The sequence below is a fragment of the Vanellus vanellus genome, assembly GCF_965231255.1.
Source record: "Vanellus vanellus genome assembly, chromosome: 3".
NCBI classification, from domain to species: Eukaryota; Metazoa; Chordata; class Aves; order Charadriiformes; family Charadriidae; genus Vanellus; species Vanellus vanellus.
The window spans coordinates 110,917,670-110,942,824 of record NC_138907.1 but is presented as its reverse complement, the minus strand read 5'-3'; the positions used below and the strand labels follow the sequence as shown (position 1 = coordinate 110,942,824).

General features: G+C 41.5%; 1 protein-coding gene across 1 annotated transcript in view; it reads right to left on the bottom strand.

Annotated features, from left to right (window-relative positions):
• The window catches only part of RNF144A (ring finger protein 144A), a 63,149-nt gene that overhangs the window by 32,382 nt on the left and 5,612 nt on the right, over positions 1-25,155 (bottom strand). Inside the window, exon 2 of the mRNA XM_082481191.1 lies at positions 13,175-13,264. The gene's annotated coding sequence lies outside the window, so the exon portion shown is untranslated. The remainder of the gene's footprint in view (positions 1-13,174; positions 13,265-25,155) is intronic.

Genomic DNA, 25,155 nt, shown 5'->3' with positions numbered 1-25,155 from the left:
AAAGCTTCACAATAATTTGAAACGGCTAGGCCAAGATGATATACACATTTTAAAAGCATCCTCCTCCACATGGAGCAGGAAAACTTAAAATACCTTAAACCTTAGGCTGATTTCCACCCACGTGCCTTGCCCTTTTGCTGGTTCTAGCTCTCCCACAATGAAAGGAGCCCAGGGGTGACTTGATCAGACAACATCTGTAAGAGGTCTTGAAGTGAGGTAAGATTAAGCCAACCTAAGAAAGAACAGTCTTAACCAAAGCCAACTGTAACCTAAGCATGCAACTTGGCAGCTGCAACAACCCCTGAACACTATCTAGCAGTGGGAAGTCACTCATAGCTGCATTGTTTTCTAGCTTGTGAAGGCAACAGTAATAACAAGGGCACAAACAATTCCACTGCTCTCTAGGGTAACATCTTACTTTATTACTTTCCAGAAACTTGTAAACCATCCAGTTAAAAACAACTGCTTTGCTGTGTCTTTCCTCCCATCCCTAACATTTTCCCATGTTTTATTTTTCTCTTCCCCACCTCATTCCCCCTCCACCCCTTTCCTTGCTTCCTCCTATTCTTTCCCTCCTCTCTGCTTACAAGAGACTGATGAATTAGTGCACTCCGAGCTGTCTCCACAGTAACAATAAATCAGCAAGAAGCAGTTTGAAACTTCAACATACCATAAGGTTTTTCCTTCTCCACAGTTGAATCTCTCAGAAAAGTAAGAGCTATGTTTACACAAAGCCCAAATAACAGCTAGCTCGAGCTCTGTGGGTTTTTTCCTTGGGCGGGGGGGGGCGAGAGAAAAGCCTTGGAAGCTTAAAGCTAGAAACCACATTTAAGCCTATGCAAAATTACTGTGAAAATGCAAATACAAGCAAGGGGAGTGGAGCCCTAGTTCTGACTGAGCCACTTGGAGAGACCAGCTGAGCAATTCTCTCATTTCCACCAGTCAAAAGGAAATCAAAATTGTCTTTTTCCTCGCAACCGTGGCAAAATCCCTGCTTGGTGCACTGCAGTGCGGTACTTCCACAGCATTTTACAAGTCTCAGATGAAGGAACAAAGTATGTTGGACTGAAAAAACCCACCGCAGACCCTCTTGCTGTCTTACACCTGTATACTAACAGGGGAGCTCAGGTTTTAACAACAGCTCACATCCTAGCTGTAAGACAACACACACACAACTATCATCCCTTCACATGCTACACTTGAACTGCAAAGCAGATACCAATGCTGATAGCTGAAAACAGCATTCAGAGCTGAGTAAAGTCTTATTAACTTACCCACAGCTGTCTTTGTTCCTGTGACTCAATAATAACCACCAAATTCCAGGCAGATATTTGTAAGAGACAGCCTTTTTCACAGCTCCCAGTGTGGACAGTGAGTTCCCAGTCTCATGCCCCAAATCTACCCCTCAGATTAGCATGAAGGTCTACCTTGTTGTGAAGAGTTGGCTTCCACATCTTGAGTATATGTGCTCTGTTGGTTCTTCTCAACAGGACTAGCAAGAAAACATCCCCGAAGTATAAGAAAAGAGAAAGACTTTTCATAGAAAGAGTAAAACTTCATAGAAATGTTTTGTGCAATAATTACAGCCATCTGGAAAATTACTTTTTTTTTTCCTCCCAACACCATGTCTAAAAACAGCAACTTAGCTAGAATTTGGACAACTTCTCTGCAGAAGTAACAGCTTCCATCATACTGCACCACACTGTATCAGCTGTGACCCAGAACTGCCCCTCTAATTTTCAGAGGACAGAAGAGTACAGTGTATTTTAATTAGATGTTATGGTATACAAACTCACTCACCATGTCAGTGTGACACACTGGACTAAGCATAAGGAGAAACTTAGGATGGGATGCGGACTACCTAAGACAGTCACTATTGTTGGTGCCTGAAGAAGCAGATATTTTAAGATAATTGCCTCAGTGAGAGGAAGGAAAGTGATTTTGAAGGCCTTCAGAGAGAGATTGTATGTCTAGTATCAGGCGCCTCAGCCAAAGGAAAAAAAACACCCAAACAGGAAAAAAAACCCACCACCAGATCTTTCTGGAAGAATTCCGCCTCCTGACAACGAACCCAATGGCTTGGGCTGTGCAATGGAATGGATTATACATCACTAAGATTCCCCCTTCCCCCCCCCCCCCCAGCATTGAGAAAACTCTGATACATCGTGCTTGGTACACCCTGCAAACAGGATCCAGCCTGATCAACAGTACTAGATACTCACTGTTTCTCTTAACAGAGGTACCAAATTTAGAAATGGTAGCAGAGGAAAAGAGTGGAGCATTTCTGTATCTCTCACCAAACAGTCAACCCTCCATATCATCTGATGCTTCACATGATAAAAGTTAGACCCATCAGCTAGGACATTTTACAAGAAACTTCTGGCCTGACAAACTTGATGACTCTGGATTCAAATCTCTCTGCACACCGATCATTTCCCTGCATGCTCCTAAAAGTTTTATTTTCTTTGTCTTTTTATCTCCTTCCTTATGCGTAATACTGTTGCTCTTATTTCCTCCTGCTTGAAGCAGCCTGCCCTCTTCCCATCACAACTTCTGTATCACAATCCAGTTCTTCAGTCTCACCTCCACTGCACAGTGTCCAAGGCAGGGTAGCCCAGGTTGGCCAAACAGGAGAGGTCAGGGTGTCCTACTAGGCAACTGGCTTGGGACAAGTTTCCTTCTCTCTGGGAGAGGAGCAGTTTGCCTTTTTTAAGCAGTATTACAAAATTTAATTATATTATGGTTTATATTAATATTTCAGCCACTCTAGCTTGGTGAATGAAGTGTTGTTTGTTCCCAAGTTTCCTTTCACGCATTACAGAACTACACGTTCTAACTACATTTCTCCAAATCATGTCCTGACGTGATGTTCAGCCAACACGTGCCTGGGCACAGACCTGTCACTCACATGGGCTAGGGCACTTGAAGACAGATTCTTATTATCATAGAATCACAGAATGGTTAGATTTGGAAGGGACCTTAAAGATCATCTCATTCCAACCCCCCTGCCATGGGCAGGGACACCTCCCACTAGACCAGGCTGCTCAAAGCCCCATTCAACCTGGCCTTGAACACTTCCAGGGATGGGGCATCCACAGCTTCTCTGGGCAACCTGTTCCACCGTCACAGTAAAGAATTTCTTCCTTAGATCAAATCTAGATCTACCCTCTTTCAGCTTGAAACTGTTACCCCTCATGCTACCACTATACTCCCTGATAAAGAGTCCCTCCCCATATTTCTGTAGGCCCCCTTATTATTAAGGGTTATTGCTATAATAACAACATAAGAACATATAACACTTTCATTAGGGACAGATGTTTAAATTGGTCTGGTTTCTTCCTCCCTTCTTATCAGTAATCCAGTCAAGTCACTTAAGCCCAGGCCTTGGAAGACCTTCAAGAAACACAATCAAGAGAAAGTTCGTATGTCACTGCAAAACACTAAGATTGCACACACCAAAAAAAAGGATGATCTAGTGATCAGAACATCACCTGAGTTATAAGAAACTACTGACAACCTCTTCTGCCTCAAGCTTACTGCACAACTAAGCAGCTCATAGTTTACTTGTGCCGCAGACACGTGAACTGGTACCTACCACATCACATCGGCTGGTGAGCAGCACATCAGATACCCGAGTGCATGTTTTCCTCCTCTTCTCCCTCTGCAGAGGGACAATCAGCGTTCGCAGTATTTACAGAGGTGTAACGTAATAGCCTCAACATCATCCCCAGCTCTAACCCTTCACTAACATTACTGTCGCACAGCAATGCTTCCTGCTTGATTGGTGGTGGTGGGTTTTTCCCCCTCTCCTCACGTTTACCATTTGCAGTGTAACACGTGTACCTGGTTACTGCAGAGAGCAGAAGTGCTGTAGCATCCCATCCACGCGTGGCAGAGACTGTGCATAACATCTCTGCAACAACAGAGGCAGAAAGACCGAAACCGAAGGCTGAAGCACTGAGGGCACATAGAGACAGCAGAAAGCATAGGCAGAAGAAAGGAAAAAGCACAGGTTCACTGCAGTGGAAACACTCCCTTCAGGGCTCCCCACTCTACAGTTCTTGAGATGACAAGTACCAATACGTTACAGACCTTTGATTGCAGCAACACGTGCAGAGGAATGCCATGGGGAATTTCTCCATATTGCTTTGTAAACTTGAGCACAGCTCTTAAATCAATACATATTGGACCTTGGTTTATTACTTCTAGTTTTCTCCTCTTACTCGTTGATTAATTGCAGTAATTTAAGACGCTTTTGCAGCTTGAGCCATAGTTTTTCTTTCCTCATTTATAACAAAACCTTAAGAAAAATAAACTACTGGCAGTTCTATATTTGCAAATGTTTTTTCCTGGCAATTAATTCATTTAGTAAGGACAGTATGGAGCTAATTAAGACTTTGAGTTTTTAGCCTTTAATATTATTATTTGACTTTTGAGTTACTCAAGCAGAACAGATGTTTAAAATTAAAGGAAAATGTCAACTTGGTATAGAATAAGCTATCAAAAAAATTAAATAGAAAAGCTTTTCTAATACTATGTCAGCATAGTTGAACTTCAGTAAAAAATTAATAAATAAAGCACATTATTAAATAAATAAATTACATGTCACTGTATTGTTCGAAAGAGAAGACTGAAGGGACTTAAGTCACACCCTTAAGTCACACCTCACACCCTCCACATACCCACATAATTCACCCTGCTAAAAAGGGAACACCTCAGGTTATGATTAAACAATGCAAAACCACCCAGTTTGATCAGAGTACTTGCCTTTGCTATCGATTTGATATGCAGTGAAAGTGACAGCCTACTCACAAGACGGGACATTTTGCATTGCCTCCCAGTGTTCCTAGACCATACTAACCCCTTCCCCAAATTAACACACGGATTGCAACAGGTACTCAGTTCTGGCGTGTTGGGTATATCCCACGCTGCATATTTGTAGGAGCAGGTTTGGTTTGTGGTTCTGGGCAAGTCACCCGCGCTCCGCTCCGTCTGCGACTCCCACCTGCTCGTGAGTGTGGGCAGGAAGGACACGGAGAGCCAGCCCTCGCCGCACGCTTCTCACGGGCGGCAGCGCTGACCTGCTTACGAGCAAAGAGCACACTGGCACGGGGATAGAAAACACATCCTTCTTCACAGTTTCCCAGCAGAGAGATCTGGCCTGCAGCACAAAGTGAGGGAAATTTGCATAGGCTTATTCTGGCAAGGAAGAAAAACATTTCTAGGGCAGCTTAGGTTTGTGCTAGAGGTTTATAAAGAGCAGCTTTAAGAACAGAACAGCAGGTCTTCATGGTTTTTAGAGGAAGTTAACATTAGCAGAATTAAGTCTTTTTACTTCCTTAAAGAAAGAAACAAAAATAAAGAAGCAACACGTATTTAAAGGATCAACATATAAAAGACACTGACCTTCCAACAGGGCATATAATAAAAGTTAGCTGACCTCAGTTGTTATAGCAATAAGTATAACCAAGAGCCTCTCTGCGTACCATTCCTTAGTATTAACTTTAAACATCAGACATTATCACTCTGGAAGCAGATGTTGCCTGAAAATATGCTGCTGATTTCAGAGTGTAGTTAATTGGAAAAGACTTAACTGAAAAGTAAAGTTACTGAAAAGAAAATTGGTTCTGTTTTATCTCAAACCAGGACATCAGAATAGGGTCAGTATCACCCTCAGACTGCAAACTCCTCTGTGGAGAAAGAGATTTTACTTTTACTTTTATGTTTGCGTAACACACACTGCAGTGGACCACAGGTTTCAGAAGTTAACATCAAGACAAAGTTCTAGAACAATGCAACTAATATTAATACCCTTGGTACTAAATTCTCCGCCTCAGAATATGGATGAGTTGCTGAATTTAGTGGACAACCATTTTCTCTAGACCCACTTGGGTGTCAGGAAGTATCTTTGAAACAGTATTTGTCTGAGCAGCTCTGACCCCTGTAGCTTCCTCCCTTTTATATGCAGCCTAAAAAAAAAAAAAAAAAAAAAAAAAAAAAGCAGAAGTAATCCCATCAACCATTTAACATTATTTCAGTGTTAAAAACAAAGCAGAAAAACTCTAGTAAAACAAAATTTCACTGGACGTTATTATTAAAAAGGCTGAATTAAAGAGTGTTAGTTAAGGATATTCTACACTTTCTAGAGGCCACATGTTGAACATTTTAGATAGTAGGAAACTTTCCAAGTTCAACTCATGCTTTCCCAAACCAAACATAAACCACAGAAGCCTGCCCGTTTTTCAGCTTCTGGGAAGATCACAGATGAGGTTGCTTATTTTGGTCCAAGTCAAGTAACATGGTACACACACACCACCCACCCAGTTCTTCAGACATACCCCCTATTTAAAGGGAATCCAGTGTACAAATAAATTAATCTTTTTTTGTAAGTGCGGTAATTGTTGCTTTTTTCTATTTACTTTAATGCTCACCCATAGTGTTTTAAGTTAAGGACACCATGAAAGAGCAGCCACAGTGGTCTAACATACCAGTTTAAAATAGAGATGTTTGGAAAGGAATTGCTCCAGAGGTTCTAAACTAAACAACACAGATTGCAACCCACTGCTTAAAATTAGCTTTTGTGGTTAGTTTTGGATATTCCTAGTAACAACCTTAATCTGGTTGCTCTCTCTTGGTTGACTTTATTGCACCCAGCAATCTAGGAGGCCAATAATAGAAATTTCATTTAAAATATGGCTATTAATGTTCCTAAAGATAGCCTATTACATGAGTAAGCTGTGTCACAGGCCTGAAATCATTCTCTAGGGTTTTTTTTTATTTGGGTCCGTCCCCCCCCCTTTTCAAAGGACAATAAGTGCCTGGTTAGGAGTTAAGAGCTCTACATGCTTTTAGGATGAAATAGTTTGTCAATATTAAAACTAGACAGGAAGAAAACTTTCAGAGGGAAGGAACTGCACCCTGGAATGTCTTTGAATTCCTATTCTATGGTCAATGAAAAGAACACCCCACCAAAGAAGTGGTTAACAACCAAAGGTATCCCACATTTCTTCTCTGAAATCCTTGGTTAACCTACATTGTCTACTAATACAGTACTTTGCCCTAGTTAATTGGCAAAGGCAGCCCTTTAGCACTGCTTTGCTCTTGAATCTATTTAATTGGTTTCCTGCTGGAAAGAAACTACTTTAAAAATAAACAAGAGGGAGGAGCACAGTAGCTGGCTGCTGCTTCTTCAAAAGACTTGGAACAAGCCAGTTGTTTAAAAATTAGAGACACAAGGGCGGTGCATCTCCTTTACACCGGTCAGCAGAAATGGGAACAAGAGCATAGCAACTTGAACCAAGGTGCTTGGTGGGCTTCAGAACTCATTTAGGTGGGAAAAGACCAGAGCACTGTAGGAAGATCCCACAATGCAACAGAAGATGGGAAATTCAGGGTTTGTTTCATCCGTACCAAACTCTGTTCTAAATGGAGAATAGGGAGGTTTTTGCACAGGACTTACTGCACCATCTGCGAGCCAAGGCAATGCTACATAAGCTTTAAGCCTCTGAAGTCTAATAGCTAAAGTCATGCAGTTGACTTAATGAGGAGTTTGGGAATACGACTGACAAAGCAACTACGCGAGTAACTGATTAACTATAGGCACATTTGTAGTGTATGCATACTTTAAAAGAACAAAAAACCCAAACCCCACTAATGAAGGTCTTCAGAGAAGGACGTGCAGACCAGGAAACAATCAAATAGAAGATTTAAAAACACATAAAACATAAGCTGATCACATGGGGCTTCTAACTACGTGGGTTTTAGTAAATGAATAAAAGTAAGTAACCACTTGTAAAAACACCTGATAAACATGACAGGAGAAAAAGAATAGTGAGAAAAACACAAATACAAAGCAATATAAAAGAAACCAACCATGGTCACAGAAAAATGGCATGAGGACCACAGTCGAGGCTGCTGGGCAGAGACCTCTTCCCCCAGTCTCTGGTCAACAATGCAGGCTCTCTCACTTGGGCACAACACTTCAATACAGAGTGACAAACCGGACTTAACTTATAACTATAGGTTTGAATCAACTGAGCCGGGCTGAGGAGGATGCAGCAATACCTGCTAGCGACCTGAAATAAGCAGGACGCTGGGGTTCCTGCAATGCCAGCAGAGGTCGGAGACTTTGCAGATGGAAAGAGGCAGGCAAAGTGGTATGTAGTGCATAAAGCAATATAATTATCCTGTGTCACAGACAGTTTGTACTCTCTCCTGCCTTCTCTACTAATACTCAAAACGAGATATTTTCTTCTGGGGGAGACTGGCTTTGCATTTTGGTTAAAGCAAGCATGGCTGAAAAGTGGGTGTTCTGCTTGGAACAGCAAGCAGTGAGGTTTGAGAGGGCTCCAAGTTCCTGGAGAAGTTCCTTCCACAGCCCCTGAGAAAACTACTTCGCTTGCACAGCTCAGCTTGTGCCTGTGACAGACCAGCCACCAGCCCGCTTCTTCCTCAGCCATACGCTCTAGCCTTTACAGAAATGGGAACCAGCACCTCAAAATTATGATAGACACATTAAAAGGACTACTGATTAATATGGCAAGCTGTAAATCAGCCTTATACCATGGTGGCAAAAGGAAAGGGATGAAGCTGACAGGTCCTCTCTCTGAGATGCAGAGCTCTTTGGCAGCTTCGTTCCCGCCGGCAGTTCTTATCCTGCAGGATGGTTTCAAGCCAACCTGCAAGTTTTATAGGAAAGGGAAACTGGATTGCGAATGCAGAAAGCAAGCCAGAATTACAGAGAAAAGAAGGAAGAGCTGAATTTCCCCTATTGAGGCAGGAGGAAGAGTCAGTAATACTGAGACTAGTGCAAACAGAGGGAGCTTCTGAACTGGTTTCACTTGGCAGGAGATGGGATCAACATACTAACAGGAGAATGAAAGACCGATCAGCGATAAGATTAGAGGCCTCAGTGTAATGTCTGAATCTAGGGAGGGGCAGGAAAATTTCTCAAGTATTGTTGTAATGAATTAGTGTAAGTGGAATTCAAGAGAAGTCGAAAAAGTGGAAGTTCTGCTTGTGAAAGCTTGGGAACTGACTTTGTTATGCAGCAACAAGACCCTTTCGCACAAGACAGGCGATTGCTACAAGGACTGGTATGCAGTGGTTGCCTAACTCTTCTCTGTGAAGGTCAAAATACACAACAGCAGACAAGTGTCTTGACTTGTGCCTCTTTCCCTACTTCGTACATTGCCAGTACATTCCTCACATTTAAGTACTGGAATCCTACTGCTTTTCCCTGTTGCTTTGCGCATCTGCAGTAGTCAGCGTCCCTTACTCCCTTCTCACTTGCTGAACAGGAGAAAGAAAATTAACTACCCCCAACTCCACTGAATCCTTCAATCCCTTCTTAACAGAAAAGTGATTAGTTATACAGAACCTGGAACAAACTATCCAGAAAGCCAATTTCACACGCACACAGAATTTGTTCAAAAAGTAAACATTTGCAGCCAGATTTCATTTCTACAGAATGCAAAAGAAGGGGAAAAATAACTCACATTTAGGTTTTGGCATATGCTACAACCCCAAAACATCTTATTCAACCTGAACTTACTGGAAACTAATACTAGGTTTAAAAACAAACAAAATACCAGCAACAAAAACAAAAGAGAAAGAACTCCAATATTTGAAATAAAACTGCAGAAATGCAACCTACACCTATTTATTTCATTAGGATGCTAAGTTCTCCTGTAGTAATAATGAGACATTCAGAACTAAGAATTAAAAACCTTGAAGCCCGAGGAGGCCTTGCCTGGTTAAAACCACTCCATGTTGCTCTGCACCAACCATAGACCTCCACATATAAACAACCAGGCAAACAAAGGAATCCAGGATGCTCTAAAATGAGCTGATATAAATTAATTTAAATTTTTTTATTTTTTTTTTTTTGTAAGCAAGAGTAATTTCCCACCTTTGCTCTTGGGGGAGATTTCTTGTGGACTAAAGCCAATAAATAGGTTTTCTTTTACATCCTGTTTCGTGAACTATAATTAAAAACAAACTTTACTTTGTGGCTGTTGCCACAGAATGAGTTTGTCACCTCTGCAGGGCAAGTCTTCCTTCTTTTCATGGGCTGAAAAAAAGCACTACTTGACTTTTGTGGGCAGATTATATTTACATCTTCACAAAATTTTATTTTACCTATCAAAGTTTTCTATGTTGGACAGAGCCAAGCTGTGCCTTTGGCTACTGCAACAAGACATCATCATCATAATAATAATGCAAATTATGAATGTGTCACTGGAGCTAGATCACCCACACTGCACGCTTGTTAGTAAACCACGGTACACCAACTCAGTTACAGAGGTCTCAGCTGCCATTAGGGTTACAGACAGCTACTTAGAAAACATTATCTTTATCCAAAGCAAAGCCAAAATATTTTGATTGTTTCCTTCCACAGCAAAATGAAACATTGTAACTATTTTAAGGTTATAAACAATGAGACAGAAATAAACAACTCTGTAAGAAAGCCCCATAATTTCAAGCCAAGACTAGATCATTAAAGAAGAATTTTGCCTTTTACTGGCAAACTCTGACTTTCCCCATCTGCTCCCTTCTCTCCCCACTAATGAGCAGGAGCAAGCTGTGGCTATGAAAGCATCTCTAAAGATGACGAGACCCACAAGCTTTTCTCTAGATGCTCAGGAAAGGCCAGTAAGCTCTGGCACTCTGCTCAGTATCACGCTGGCCGGGCGGTGGGCTCTCACCTGCTTGATGGGGCAAATCGGAGGGCAACACTCCTCTGCTTTGTAGTAATAGTCTGAACTATGTATGGTATGTTCTTGTTCCCTACACAAATACCTCACGGTCATCCGTATGCCACAAATATTTTCCAATACAGACCCTTGCCAGGATATGCTCCTTTTCAGTAATCCCTCAAAGCCGTTTCAGTGAAACAGGGCTGGCGGGCAGCAGAAAGACTGAAAAACTCCAGGCACATTTCAGCTCCGTATGTGCACAATACATCAGAGCTGCTCTCACATTGACCACACAAGTCCACAAAAGATCGTTGAAGCACACAGTCGTTTCACATTTGGCAGACCAATGACACTAAACTGAGGTTTCTACTTCTTCAAGAAGAAAAAAAAAGGAAGACCAGCTCTGCGTACTTTTCCAAGAGGTTTGACACAGGTCCTGAGAGTACTTCATGCACGCTTTGGCCCTTGCATTTCAGAAAAGGGGATATGGTGCCTGGAGAGGTTTGAGGACCTTTAGAAACACCTCAGCAGAAAAATAAACAAATCAGGGATGTGAGAACAAGCTGCACTTCTGGTAAGAGCAGAGTGTGGAGTGGGCGCCGAGGCAGAGCACTGTGCCTGGAGGAAGGGACCTTAAAGATCATCTACTTCCAACCCCGCTGCCCTGGGCAGGGATACCTCCCACTAGACCAGGTTGCTGACATTTAGAAAAAAGTTTCTAAGTGTCAGCGATGCATGATATGTTTCTGGTACAGACTTCCAAAAGAAGCGGGGGGAATAGAAAGACTGGTTATTTGTAAGATGAAAGGAATTATATAATCTACAGTCCAAACTGAGAGACCCAAGAAATCCGTTCCACTTCCCTGTATTTAGGTTTTAAATCAACTGGTTAAAATAAAAAGCTGTGGGACTATGGAACTGTAGAAATGTTTTTTTGAACCTCAACTCGCTTTTCAAGAGAGAGATACTAAAAACAACATCAGAAATTTTGTTTTTAAATCAAGTTTAACCTCTCTTCCTTTTCCCCCCATTTTGTTTGCCTGCTAGTAAAAAAAGATGTGACAAAAAGATTTTTTCACTTAGTAATGAAAAAGTAGAAAAAAATCCCAGATGAAAGATATTTCAGCAAGCTTTACAATTAAACAGTATATCTTTACACTAAGACACGTTACTCAAGCTGAACATACAGCTTGTTACATTAAAATCTCAATACTGACATTCAAGCCACTGAGGGCATGATTTTGTTTTCTTCACAACAGTTTTTTTTTTTTTCCTGTGATCAGGAAAAGTCAAACAAGAACATCGTTACACTTTGATAACTGAGTTAAGAACATGAGTTTTAAAGGAAAGGAGAAAAAAAAAATTAAATCTGCCAGTCTGTAAGTATATGACTTTTCAGTGCTATTTCTAGCAGATGAACGCCTGCAAAAGTGGCATTGCTTGGGAAAATGGAAAGCTACCAACAGCAAATCACAAGCTCAGGCAAATGAAGAATCTAAAAATGTCATTATTTCCACATATACCCACGTATTAGGGTAAGCATAATGCAGTACTTCCAGCTCTAGTGATATTTACACGATGATCTTTTCCAAACCACAAACAGAAAAATGGAAAGATTTTAATTATTTAAACAGAGTTTTTACTACCTTCTAGAAGATAAACGTGCTACTTTTTTTTTTTTTGATTGACTGGAAATGCATTTATCAAATATATCAACAATTTTCTTTAGTGTAGATCTAGATCTGTAGCCATCTCAAAGAGGAAATAACTTTTTTTATGATCTCATTTCCTTATTTGGAGTATGGATTTACTGCTGTTTAAAACTGAAAATGCAGTCCTGTGTGACATTAAACTATGAAATCAAGGACCGTATACGAAAGCAAAAGAACTTTTGTTAAAGATACGTATTTTATATATTATACATATACACAACAAACATGTATATACACACGTGATTTTATATATAGCACCTTATGTGTTATATATGTGTGTTATACAGAGATATGTATCATTTTATATATATGTTATATAGAGATATAAAAATAAAAGTCTAATGAACCCATTTTTGGCAGTACAGTAAAACTGTGCTTCAAAGACAGTTATTGAACTGCATCAAAACAAGTCTGTCTCTGAGCCTTGGACTTTGCTAGGAAGTTAACTAGAATGCAGATTTTGTTTTCCTATGTTTAATTGGTAAATGAACCAACCCTTTTCATTCTAGAGCTCCATAATTAAAAGCAAGCTTTGACAAATTCCCTCCTCTGCAGTAGTTTGGGCAATGTGGTTTTGATTTTTATGGGTGAACACAACAATTCCAAAGACTATAAAACCATCTCTCAGGCTTTTTGCCTTTTTTTTTTTTTTTTCCTCCCAGCTCCTGTTGGCATAAGAGTCTTATGAAAGAGCGGCTGCATTGGAAACTGCATCTGTCTGCGCCCAAGCCAAGTGTTGTCAAGACAGTCAATGCAAACGCCTACCACAACAATCTCTCCTTTGTCAGTCACAGGGATCCCATGAGAAAGCACCAGCCAGTCTAGGAATTTGGCTCAAGGTAGTGTTAGACAAGCCTGAAAAACAGAAAAAAGGGTCAGACTTTATTTAGATTTACTGTATAAAACCGGAACTAACAGCTCCATTCGGTTAATGAGCTTTTAAAATGGTGTGGTGGCACAAGTAGTCTTAGTGCAGGAAGACAAAATTCACCTCTTAACCGTTTCTACTCTGTGTTTACTGGCTCAGTTTGTACTTATCAATTTGGGAAGATTAATCCCATCACACAAGAGATTTGGTTTGTTTGGGTTTTTTAATGCAACAGATTTGCAAGCCTGAAGAGGACAAATACATTTTACTATCATCTTGCATAGCTGCAGACCCCATGATCCAGAACTCCAAGAAAACATACTCTGAAGGATCGCAAACCATATCCAGCAGTAGGTTTGGGGACTTCTTATGTAGAAAACCAACAGTGAACTACAACAACTGTCCACACACTTAGCAACTGTACCAGGAAAACTTACATACAAAACCCCATGCAAAGCCCACTACTTTGAGCAAAACCAGTCTGTAGGCAGAGCATTTTAATGTGATGAGATGCCAGGGAAGAGGAGGAATTCAGAACACAGCAGTTGGCAGGAATCCTTACTTTTGCTTCAAGCTATTTCCCATTTTCAGATTTATCCAGCAGTATTATTTCAGACAGAGAATTTCTGAGCTCAGTTCCTTTCCAGTGAATACTCAGAAAACATATATCGTCAAACTGATTTCCAATTTTGTAGATTTTTAGCATCAAACCTGTCCTTTATTCAAATAATAAATAAAAAAAAAAAAGGCAGCTTTGGAATGAACTTATAGCCAAACATGAAAGACTGGTCTTCCCTACTCAACTTTTAAACAATGTGCTATTTAAATACTTCTAATTATTGAGGTGTGCATTAACCTTTGGAATTTCTAAAAATAAGCATTTAATTTCTGCAATGTTCTCACCCTCTACTCTCTGACTTCCATTTAAAGAGATGTGATACGGAAAAAATATCTACTATACTTTCAGAAAAAAGCAAAGCAAAAAGCAGATAAAGGAATGGCCTGACAGCTCAGGCAACCTTTACTTGAACAAGCTTAGATACACACACACTGTAAAATTTTAGGCTACTGATAAGTTATTCAACCAACAGTTATGTCACCAAAGACATTCCCTCCTCCCTTCTTGAACATCCTCCTCACTTTAACCTTCCCCTCCTACTCGTGTCTTTGCGACAAATCCTGCTTGAAAATTAGGAAAGCTGACAAATTGTGTTATTGCCCTCTTCCTACATTCTGTTGACATTTTCGGAGGAAAAAAAAAGTGACAAAATCTATTTTCATTATGGTATATCTAATTGTAATATCAGAAAACAGCTTCCTGGAGCTTAGGGTCAGAAGGACCATCGGACGTGTTGGCTTGTTGACCCAAACACCACAAATTATTACCCGTTTCCCAAGCACCCTGAAAGTAAGACAAGTAACTTGTACGTGGCTAACAAATACTGCCGGGCACATCACCTGCCTTGGGCTGGACACTTCAAAGAGATCCACCACTTCCTCTAATGGTGGGAAGGGCAATTTACTCATTTGAAGAGCTGCAGCCATTCACCTTATTTCCATTTAGAACTTCAGCCAGTGGTTAAGATATGCCTCTCACTCTCTAAATGGGAGGAGGAGGAAACTAAAAAATAAAAAAGGAAGTAAAAGAAAGTTACTACAAGATACTTTCTTATCAAGGCAGCTCAGATGCTCAGTCTCTTCTCATACTGTCGGGGTACGGCTAGTGTTTAAGCTGCTTGGAAACTCTACCACAGATGTTTTCCAGTTCTTCTGCCAGTCCTTCTTCCTTAGCACAAAACTTGTGCTGGCCAGTACTCTGTCATTGCATCAGCTTCATCAGACTCGGGCGTCTCCTGACCTCTTTCTTCTTCTTAAAATCCTGCCCTTGCCAGCACCTCACTCACTGCCCCACCAGCGCTGCCGTCCCACGGCCCTCTCTCCCACTTCTGCCTTTCAAAGGCAGGAGGGATCCTGAGGAAACAATTCCCTTTTTATCAGCGGTGTTTGTCTCTCCTGTTTGCTCCTAGGCAATCCCTTCCAGCCACAAAAATTCAGTCATCCTCTCTACAGAGGGACCACACAGATTTACCTGCTACTCCAGGCCTCTCTCTCCTTATCCAAACTGGAAATTTCAATCCTCCTCTCTGACATTACCTTGGAGATATCCAGCTACTAGATTAAGCCCTACACAGAGCCAGACAAATCTCTTATCTCCCCTCCCACACATGGCTTTCCCAAGAGGCTCCTCCCCGATTAGCCAGCAGCCTGCCAGCTACCCAGCCTGCGGGCTCATCATGGTCCTCAACGAGAACCTGTACAACGAAATCCTGTAGAAAGAACATGCGTGATATACAGAAAATGCAGTCTTTTCCTTCTGATCTGTCAGGCAACTAAAAAAGCTCATCCGGGGACTCTAGATCTTCCTCCTTTGCTTGGACCTCAACCAACAAAATTCGACTTTGAGATATGTTTCTGAAGGGACATAAGCAATGGCGATCTCCCCTGCATGCCGCCTTGCCATTTTAACCCCTTTTTTTAGTACTTAATTCACGTAAAAAAACCCGAACTCTTTCTCCATAATTTTAATAACCTTCTTAGCCCATCTTCTCTTGATCATTTTTTACACCAGCATTTAAGAGCCAGCTGACTACTTCTGATCAGCCAGTGACACTGTCCTTCATCACCAACAGAGCAATCCATCTCACAGAGATGGACCTGACCAATCAATCCATCTCTTTTATACATTTGTCTTTGCATAAGATGAAGTCTATCCTAAAATTAGCTGGATAGGGATCCAATAATTACAAATAAGACAAATGCAGGAAAAAGAAATAAAAGCTGCTTGCACCCCTCCCTTTCCACATTAAATCACTACCAGCATTTTTTTCCAGCACTAATAATTCTTGTGGCTCTTTTTCTGTACTTCCTGCAAGTTTTCAAAACTCCTTTTAAAGGTGTGAAAATTAGGACCAGATACAGAATTTGAGTATTACTGTCATTAAGGTCACGCAAAGAGAAAAAAAAAAAAAAAAATGTTTCTTTCATAAATCCCATTTGTCAAGGATTAAATTAGCCCTCTCTCCTCTGCCTGCAACAGTGTACCAGCAACTTAAAGTTCTGTATCCAGCCTGATCCCTAGTACCTTTGCAGAGCTGCCGTCTCCCATCCTATGGATGCCCAGAAAACTTGTCACTGAGAAATCTGACTGCATTCAGCCACAGCCTGCACATCTACCTTTGGTTTTACTCATCAAAAAGAAAGAAATCATTCTCTGTGACTGCTTACTTATCATTAAAATCTGGGGATGAAAGAATTGTAAACAGCATAATAAGCTTTTTTTTTTTTATGCTCCTGTCTTACAAATGAAACTGTTAAATGGTGTCTGGTTTAGGCTCAGTCCTTCTGGAGCATCTCGATTCCCAGTTTATTTGCGACAGACATCTACTTGTTTATATTTCGCAGTCAGCTGCTGCTCCATTCACCCGGCATGCTTTTGCTGACGTGCTGTAATGGCTTTCCCAACAAGAAAGCTCTATTGTACAGAGCCACAAGCTGACAGGCAGAATTAGGAAACCTGTGTCAGGCTCAGCACAGGACCAGTGACAGATGCGGAAAGAAAGGCTGCGGGATCTGCTCTACATTTGTGTGACAGCCCATGGTTCATCTGTTTTTTTTGTGTCAGCCAAGAGTAGCTAGGAGGCACGAATGGCTGTGAAACTCATCTCCCTCCGCTTCATCCTGTCAGAACTGACGATGCAGCTCACGGCCCAGCAGCCACAGGGTCCAAGGACGAAAGCTTAAGGACATGTAGAGGATGAAGTTTGACAGGTTATAGGCACAAGAGGGAATTTAAGCTTTGGATTCTCACCTTTACTTATGGTGGTGAAAACGTGTGATTATGCAAAGCGCGATGTCCTCACCAGTCTCCTCAGCCTTGTCAGGAGGCTGCGTTTCATACAGTCCTACACTGTCACCACTACAGAAAGAGGGAAGAACCACAGGGTGAAAGATGGGATCCCTCGGCAGCACAGCTCGCACAGGAGCCAGGGACACAACGCGCTTGTCAAAGGGAGGTTCTGCTGAGCGAGGTATTTACATGCCACAATCAAACCGACGTCCTGTGATCCCTGGGCCAGGAAGATTACACCAAATTATGTCTTGAAACACTTAAGCAGAACGTAAACATATCGTTCAGTGATAAGAGAAGCACCTACAGCCGCTGGGTAAAGCTCCTTGCTGCTCAGCACCAGCCTAACTCTGCTGTCATTCAAGCCAGGAGGTGAAATTCCCATGGACTCCCTGGAGCAGAGTCTGAAGCTACCCAGCCACCGCAATCCTTCCCCTCCTTCCCTTGGGTTTACGTATTGCACATCATATTCTCTTGGCAAGTATTATTCAGGTTACCACAGCTGAACAGTTATTCGTCAGGCTGGTTCATAACAAGACGCTTTTTATCAGATCAGATGTGGGAAGCTCTTTAAAGGCTTATTACAGAAAGCAGTTACGCGATTTCATGAAGACAGAAAAGCTCAAAGCATAGTGATAAAAGGTACTTAAATAGATCCATTCATACTAATACAGGAGATACTGTGTGCTGAAAACAGGGAAATATATTACATTTCTAACATGATAGGCCAGAAGATTTAATTACTAGCTTTGCTTTGAACCTGACAGCTATTACTACTCTAACTCCTGGATGCACTTGCAAAAGAAGCCTTGTCATTTTAGATTTGTAAGGAAAGGTGGTCTTAACTTGGATTTAACTACCAGGTTTACTATAGTATGTGCAGTAGAAAAGCACACACAATTAAGCCTACATGAGAAGAACTCCCACCACACACGCACCTGCTCATTAAAAAGTTGGAATGGAAAATGTCTTCCCTATACTTATTTTTCCCTCCGGTGAAGAACAAACAAGCAAAACCTACTGTTAATGAAATCAGCATTTCAGATTTATCTTACTGGAGAAGGTTTTGTAGTCCTTCCAGATGATCTTCAAATGCAGCAAAGTTGATGAAATATTGTATGAATTCCTAAAGAAAGGGAGATGTTGGCATATCACGCCACTTTGAACAGTCTTAATCCTGTGTTAGGAAAAAATGCTTCCACATGGCTTGCTAGTCTAGTTTAAGGAGAAAGATTAAAACAATTTGACTAAGATTTGGATGGAAGTGTCAAGTGGTATAAAAGAGTCTGAATTTGGGAAAATTTCCATCCATCCCTCAGACATGTATAGAACATAAATCTGTTTTTTAATTCCTCCATCTGCAAATATTTTTTAAAGCTACTGTTCACTTGAAGTACTAGATAGAAATTAAACAGGAACCTAAGTGCAGGTTCAGCCTGACCTAGAATTCCACACAGATTTAACCTGACCCCATTTTGACAGTCAGTCACAAAGGGACCAGAGAAATTGCTGCTTATCTCAGGTACTTTGAAACACGCAAAGAATTTGACTAGAAAAAATTTAGGGGTTTTGAGGTTTTTTTTGTTTGTTTGTTCTGGGTTGGATTTTTTTTTTAGGAAAGCAATTTTCATTTTAAATGACCCAGATTCAGATTTCTACAGTCCTGCAGTACCTACATCCCCCCCTTGAAACTTGAGCACCCAAGAGATTGACTGGGTGAAGAGAAACACATGGGGCAGCTCCTTTCAGGCCACAAAACATCCACATATCATGAGACGAAGGTACAGAGGTTAGCAGAGGTACAACTGCATTTTGTATGGTCTACAGCCAGATGGGGAGACTTGGCGATGGTTTGGTCACTGCTGACTGGCAGTGAGCTACATAGAGAAAACAAAGGCAAAATAGGAGGCAAAAAGAAGTTGCTATAATGGCATTATCCCAAAGCATACACTCCCTATTATCTCCAGAACTTTGTGGGGGTACTCTCCCTATGCCTCTTGGATTAGAGCTGTGCCATGACCGTCAGTGCTCTTCCCTTAGTATCTTGTGTTGTATCAGCACACTTGCCAAAGGCACCGTGTCAGTTAAGAAAGGACTATGGTCCTTCGACGGAATAGGGAATTAGACGTGCAATTCATCTTCAGTTTTCTGCCTCAAGTTTCCCACGTAGCCTCAAAACCAAACCACCCAGCGAACACCCCAATACGCGCACAGGAGAACAGAGGGAGAGAGCATAAAAGAAGAATGAAATGATCCAAGTAAGAGTTGTCAGGAAGGAGAACACAGCTCCGTATACAGGGTGCACAGTCCCTTCTCTGTGTACGCTGTTACTCATTTATGGCATGGCATGCGATGCTGCAATTCATACCACCACAGCAGTCAAAGGCCCCTATTCAGCCTGGCTGCCTTCACAGCTAACACCAGACAATCTTCCAAGAAAGCTCTGAAATAATTTGCATCTTCCCTGTCCTACAGCGCTGCTCACTCATTTACAGACACACCGAGTCTTTACACATTAAGAATTCATACACTTTTAAGATGTACCATCGGATGGCCAATGCTCTTGTTTGTTTTGAGACAGATTGCCCTGAAGCCACACCCTTTGCATTTGCGTGCTTTGCATATGTGGTACTTCCCCAGAATAGATGGCATCTGCCAAAGCATGCTGCAGTGAGAGAAAAAACACTATATTTACATTACTCTTTTCTGAGGAACCCGTATCTTGTTTTCTTTGACAGTTCCATTATATTACTTAACTGTTAACATCCATAGGGAATGTCAACATTCAAAAACAGCAAGTATTTTTGGAAATAATTTATGCAAAGTATCTCTATTTCAAAATATCCTCATTTCCTTGTTTCTGTGTACTGAATGGCTGCTGAGTAGGAAGAAAAAAATGAAACTGGAGGAGGCTTTTTGTATTATTATTATGAAAAGTAACTGTTGTTTTAGAGAAATACGAGAATAGTATATTTAGAAAAAGTTCTCAGGCAAATCAGGGAATCTCTTCTGATCCTTGCAGACTTCCCATCACCGTAGGCATGTATTAATTTTAAATGGCAGGAGCCACTTCAATTAAAAAGAAAGTCAATTTGGCACTTAAACTCCCTAAGCATATAACTATGCAATCGCAGAAGATACAGTTATCACAAAGTTCTCTTTAGCTTTTATAAATGCATTAAAATATGATGTGCCTTTCATGTCTGCATTCAAGGTAAGAGGTCCATACCAGTTAGGAACCCAGGTCTTTTAAATTATTTCTTATTGTCATGTTACAGCATTTACCATTTTTAAGTGCTAGAGTTCTGCATATCTTCACTGAATGGAAATAATTAAAGCTCTGATAAATATCTGGGAGGGATCTCGCTGAGGATCCTCTGTATTTTCTCCCACTCAAGCACTGGAATGTGTGGACAGCAGATGCAAAAGACTTTGGCTAACGTGAAACAATTAAACTCAGGTCTACAACTTCTATAAAGAGCACTTCCCCACACATTTCTTGGAAGACCTACTGGCTGACGGTCAGATACTAATCTCCTGCAGCCTTCCAGCAACTTTCAAGTGCTCAGATACCTACTGTCTTCCCAATCACCACCGCAAATACCTGTCCAGAGGTGGGCCATTCACTTTTAGCTTCAGCTGATTCTCAGTATGTCACTTAAGCTGCTCTCTTCCATCAGACAAACACCGACCCCACAGCCTTACTCTGTACGTGCTGGTTTTCCCGTTCCCCTCCCAGAGGGCGGGCAAGCAGCCTGCTACATGAAGGCATTGGCCATTTGAACTTCTTGGCGATTTCACACAGGCCTTGCAGTAATGCACGCGGTTACATAGGGAAAAGATAGGGCTGCTGTTTCTGAAGCAACAAAGTTTACTTATAGTACAAGTTTGTTTTCTCCATTTGCTTCAGACCCTCTCCCTCCCCCCGCAAAGGTTACCAACTTTTTAGCACAATCAGCAAACATTAAAGAAATAAAAAACAAAGTCCATATAACATTTACCAGAAATCTTTAAACTAGAAAATATCTAGACCTTGCCGTAACCTGACAGATTTCTACTCTTTCATTTCAGCCTACTTCCCTTAAGTTTCTCTAACTGTACAGTTGATTTGTTTGAGGTTTTTTTGAGGAGAGCAAGAAGTTCCTCTTTCATATCAAACTCCAGATACCGTGAATTCTTCAAAACCTCCATAACCAGTAGGGCTGGACAACTCCCATGTCACCCTTGTTAAGGTAACCACATGAACGCTCCCTTAGCATTGACAAGACAAATGGATTTTCATGTTAGTTGAGGTGACTTTGACAGGATATCCCGATATGCACATCCAAATATTGTTTTACCCTGGCACTCTCCAAGTTGTAATTTTAATAACACTCTGGACAGAGTAGCACAAAACATGTTTGGTTGGTTGGTTTGGGTGTCGTGCCCCGCCCCCCCCCCCTTCCCCCCCAAATAGTACCATCTTCACCCTTCTTCTACAGTTCAAGACCAGAATTAGTTGATACCAGAGTGAGAAAGACACAGTTATTTCAATTAAAAGAATGCTTCAGCCTTAAGGGGCGAGAAACGAAGCTGTATGAGAAAAGATACCAAGGTGAGAGGAAAAAGCGGAGATCCTCAGTGACCCTGCTGCCCTTCCAACAATCCCTCCCAAAGCTGCCGCTAGCAGCAGCGTTGCCTGCCAGAAAAAACAGTACATCGCTATTATTAGCACAATGAGGGGACGTGATGGTTTGACTCTTCCTTATACTGGCAGCTATGTTGAATCATCCCATCCAAAAGCAACTATTCCCATTAATGAAAGGTACTGGTCTCCAGACCAAATGCAGGCCTGTCCTTGTTCAATATAACTGTAGAAGAGAGGAAAACAAAACCAAACCAACAAAACCCCGAAAAAACTCACGCAGACCTTTCAGACAAGAGAAAACAAAACAGTGATCTTCCCAAGAAAGAGCAGCCCCTGAAAACACGTTTACCTGTAACTATAATAAAGCTTCATAGCAGTAGTCTAAATTGAAAGGCAGGGAACACAACACTATATTTCATTCAAATATGTTAACTTCAGCTGTTTAAGGAGCTAATGGAAATGTGAAGTGACTGGTGAAAATATTTAGCGCTAACTGACAGTTTGCTAAAAAGACTATCACACTCTTTGGATTTACGAGCCGTCTAAGGATTTGTCATAACTTGATTTTAAGCTAAATATCTAACGTGAACTGAAGCTGGAACTACATCGCTGCTCCCTCTGAAGTGAGATTTTCCAAAGGCAATGTCACCCTGGAACAAGAGATGAGAAAGAAGTGGGTTATCACCCTACTAATGTCTCTTTACAGATGCAAAGGGGACAGTAAAATGAGCAAGAACTACACATTTTACCCTCAATAACAGTCACTGGTAAAATATTTGAGAATGCATTTCCAGACACAAATCCATGCAAAGTATGTGGCCAATGCCGCTGCTCCAGTGGGATATCATGGAAGAAAGGAGATGGGAGGTTACTTGTTCTGAACACCACCGTGGCTGATGCCCAGTGACGGCAGCAATTCGATGCGAGCCAAGCTCTAGTGGCATTTGCTCAGGCGAGTGGCAGAGGTAAGGAACGGCAGCGGAGAGAAGGATGAGCTCACACTGTGGAGAACGGCTCCCTTGGAGCCACACGGATCCAAAGTACAGGGCACAACCAGACGTACTGGAGCCAACAACAGCATGGACAGGCGCCAGGGTCAGAAGCACCGTGCAGCGCAAGCCTTGCGCAGCACAAACGCTCCCAGCATAACATTTCCCAAGACCAGGGACTGTCGTGTCACAAGATAAAGAAAAACAAACTAGTTCGGAGCCCCGGGATAAACTTGCACCCTGCAGGTGAGTATGAACAGATGAAACGCCATGAACACATAGGCTTTTTACCTGTTTACCATCAGAGCTGCCGATGAGATAATACACACCACACCCTTAGGAAGTGGTTGGTGTCAACACATGTAGCAACTACAAAGTTCACCACCACATTGTGCTTAACAGCCTTTACTGATTTCACCTCTTGGTAATAGTGAATAGGAAGAGTTGCCTGATCTATTTTACCGGCAGCTTACCTAAGGCATCAAGGCTATGACCCCAGCTTGGTCTTTGGAGCAAGCCAGAACTCAGCAGATTCCTGACCTGTCTGCCCCATGCACATGTGGCAAGGTTGCCAGTGTCACCTTGATCCATCAGGAGCCCCCCTGCCTCCTCCCAGGCAGCCCCTGCAGCACACTCGCTGTGTTCCTGCCTCCACAGCTGGCGAGTCTGGTCCTGAGGATCAGCTGAGACCAAACCTCAAGATGTAATGAGCACCAGCAGCTCCTCTGAGCTGGCACATGCAGCAGTGACCTTGGTCACCCTACCTCTCCCAGCCTTCCAGCTGCAGCTGGTGAAGCCCAGTGGATGTCGTCACTTTGTCTTTACTAGAAAGCTACACACGCATACACAACGAGGAAACAATGATCGACACAAGCATAACCCAGTAATTTAAAGTAGAGAGAAATGTCATCTGCAAACCTTTCAAAAATCTAAGATGTCAACAAATATCAGAAGTTCAAAGAGCACCAGGAAAAGAACTGGGAGGCTTTAAAGTTGTCGGGGTTTTTGAAAATTTACATATAGACTGCCTCTCCACAAATCTAACACATTTCACACTTACCCTCAACATGCACATTTGGTCAGCAGTTTTTCTACAAAGGTAAGAAAGGACGGTACACATCAAAGGTAAGAGCAATGCATAATTAATCTAAAGAAAGTAGGTGTAGGCGTTTTCTCCTCTAGGCTCCAAATGCATGACAAGAAATACATTATATATGAAGGAAGATGGTGGTACAACATTAATCAAATCAGCATGAAGAAACAAACAGAAGACCGTAAGGTGTATTCAGTGGGTATCAGTGTGCAAAAGTGATCAGCTAATTGAAAGAGTCACATAGGGCGTGCTTATGCAAAACAAGGACAGAGGAGAAATACAGAAGTAAGATTGAACTCCATCAGTTTGTGTCCTATCAAGTAACACGCTCCATTCAGGGAACAATCTTTATACAAGACAACCACAAGAATCCTGAAAGTTTCTGGGTCTCTAAAGAATTGCTATGACAAGTCAAAATTAATAAAAGAAAAGAGTTAAAATAATTATTTTAACTTAGGGAATTAACATAAGCAGCACATTATTATAATATATTATAACACTGTTATTCATATAATGTTTAAAAAAAAAAAAAACAAAAAGCCTTTTCTGCACTTTATCCCCAAATAGATTTATAATACTGCAGAAAGACTAAACACTTGCTCTTCCTCCATATTCAAAATGGTTACAAAAATATCCGAAGAGGAAGTAACAGTCTAATTTGAGATAAGGTCAAAAAAATAAGAGCACAATACAAGTTGATTCGCAAGCAGCTGAGCCAGTAAAATCCAGTTTCCGAGGAAAGCGTGTCAAAGTGGTAGGAAGAGTTCAGACCGCAATCTCTCCTTCAGCAGGCATCTTTCCATCTGCCCACGCTGCCTACTGCCAGAAAACTTGTAGGTTTATTGGAGATAAGCTTCTGCCCCTCTCACAAATGCAACTGGAATTGGTCAAAAGGTTTACAAGTTATCAAGAGTGAGAGCAAGAGACAGGCATTCACAAGAGTTGCACATAATCTCTATTCTCTCAGAAAACCAGGCTAAAAATACATATACACTGACTGCAGATAGCTTGGTCTTGAATTTACAGTCGCTGTTACAAGATCGCACTAGAGATATAAACCTGACCACACAGGTCACAGAGCACCACTCTCAGTCCATCCGGATGGATGTCTTTCTTAATGCAGGTATAGAGAAATGAAGGGAAAACTGTTTCCTTAAGTAGCAATAGAAGGAAACCAGAGTTAAATAACATTAATTCTCCTCCTAAAAGGAAAAACATTAGCTAAAGCATCAGGCCCAGAAAAATACAATTGCCTTAAGCAA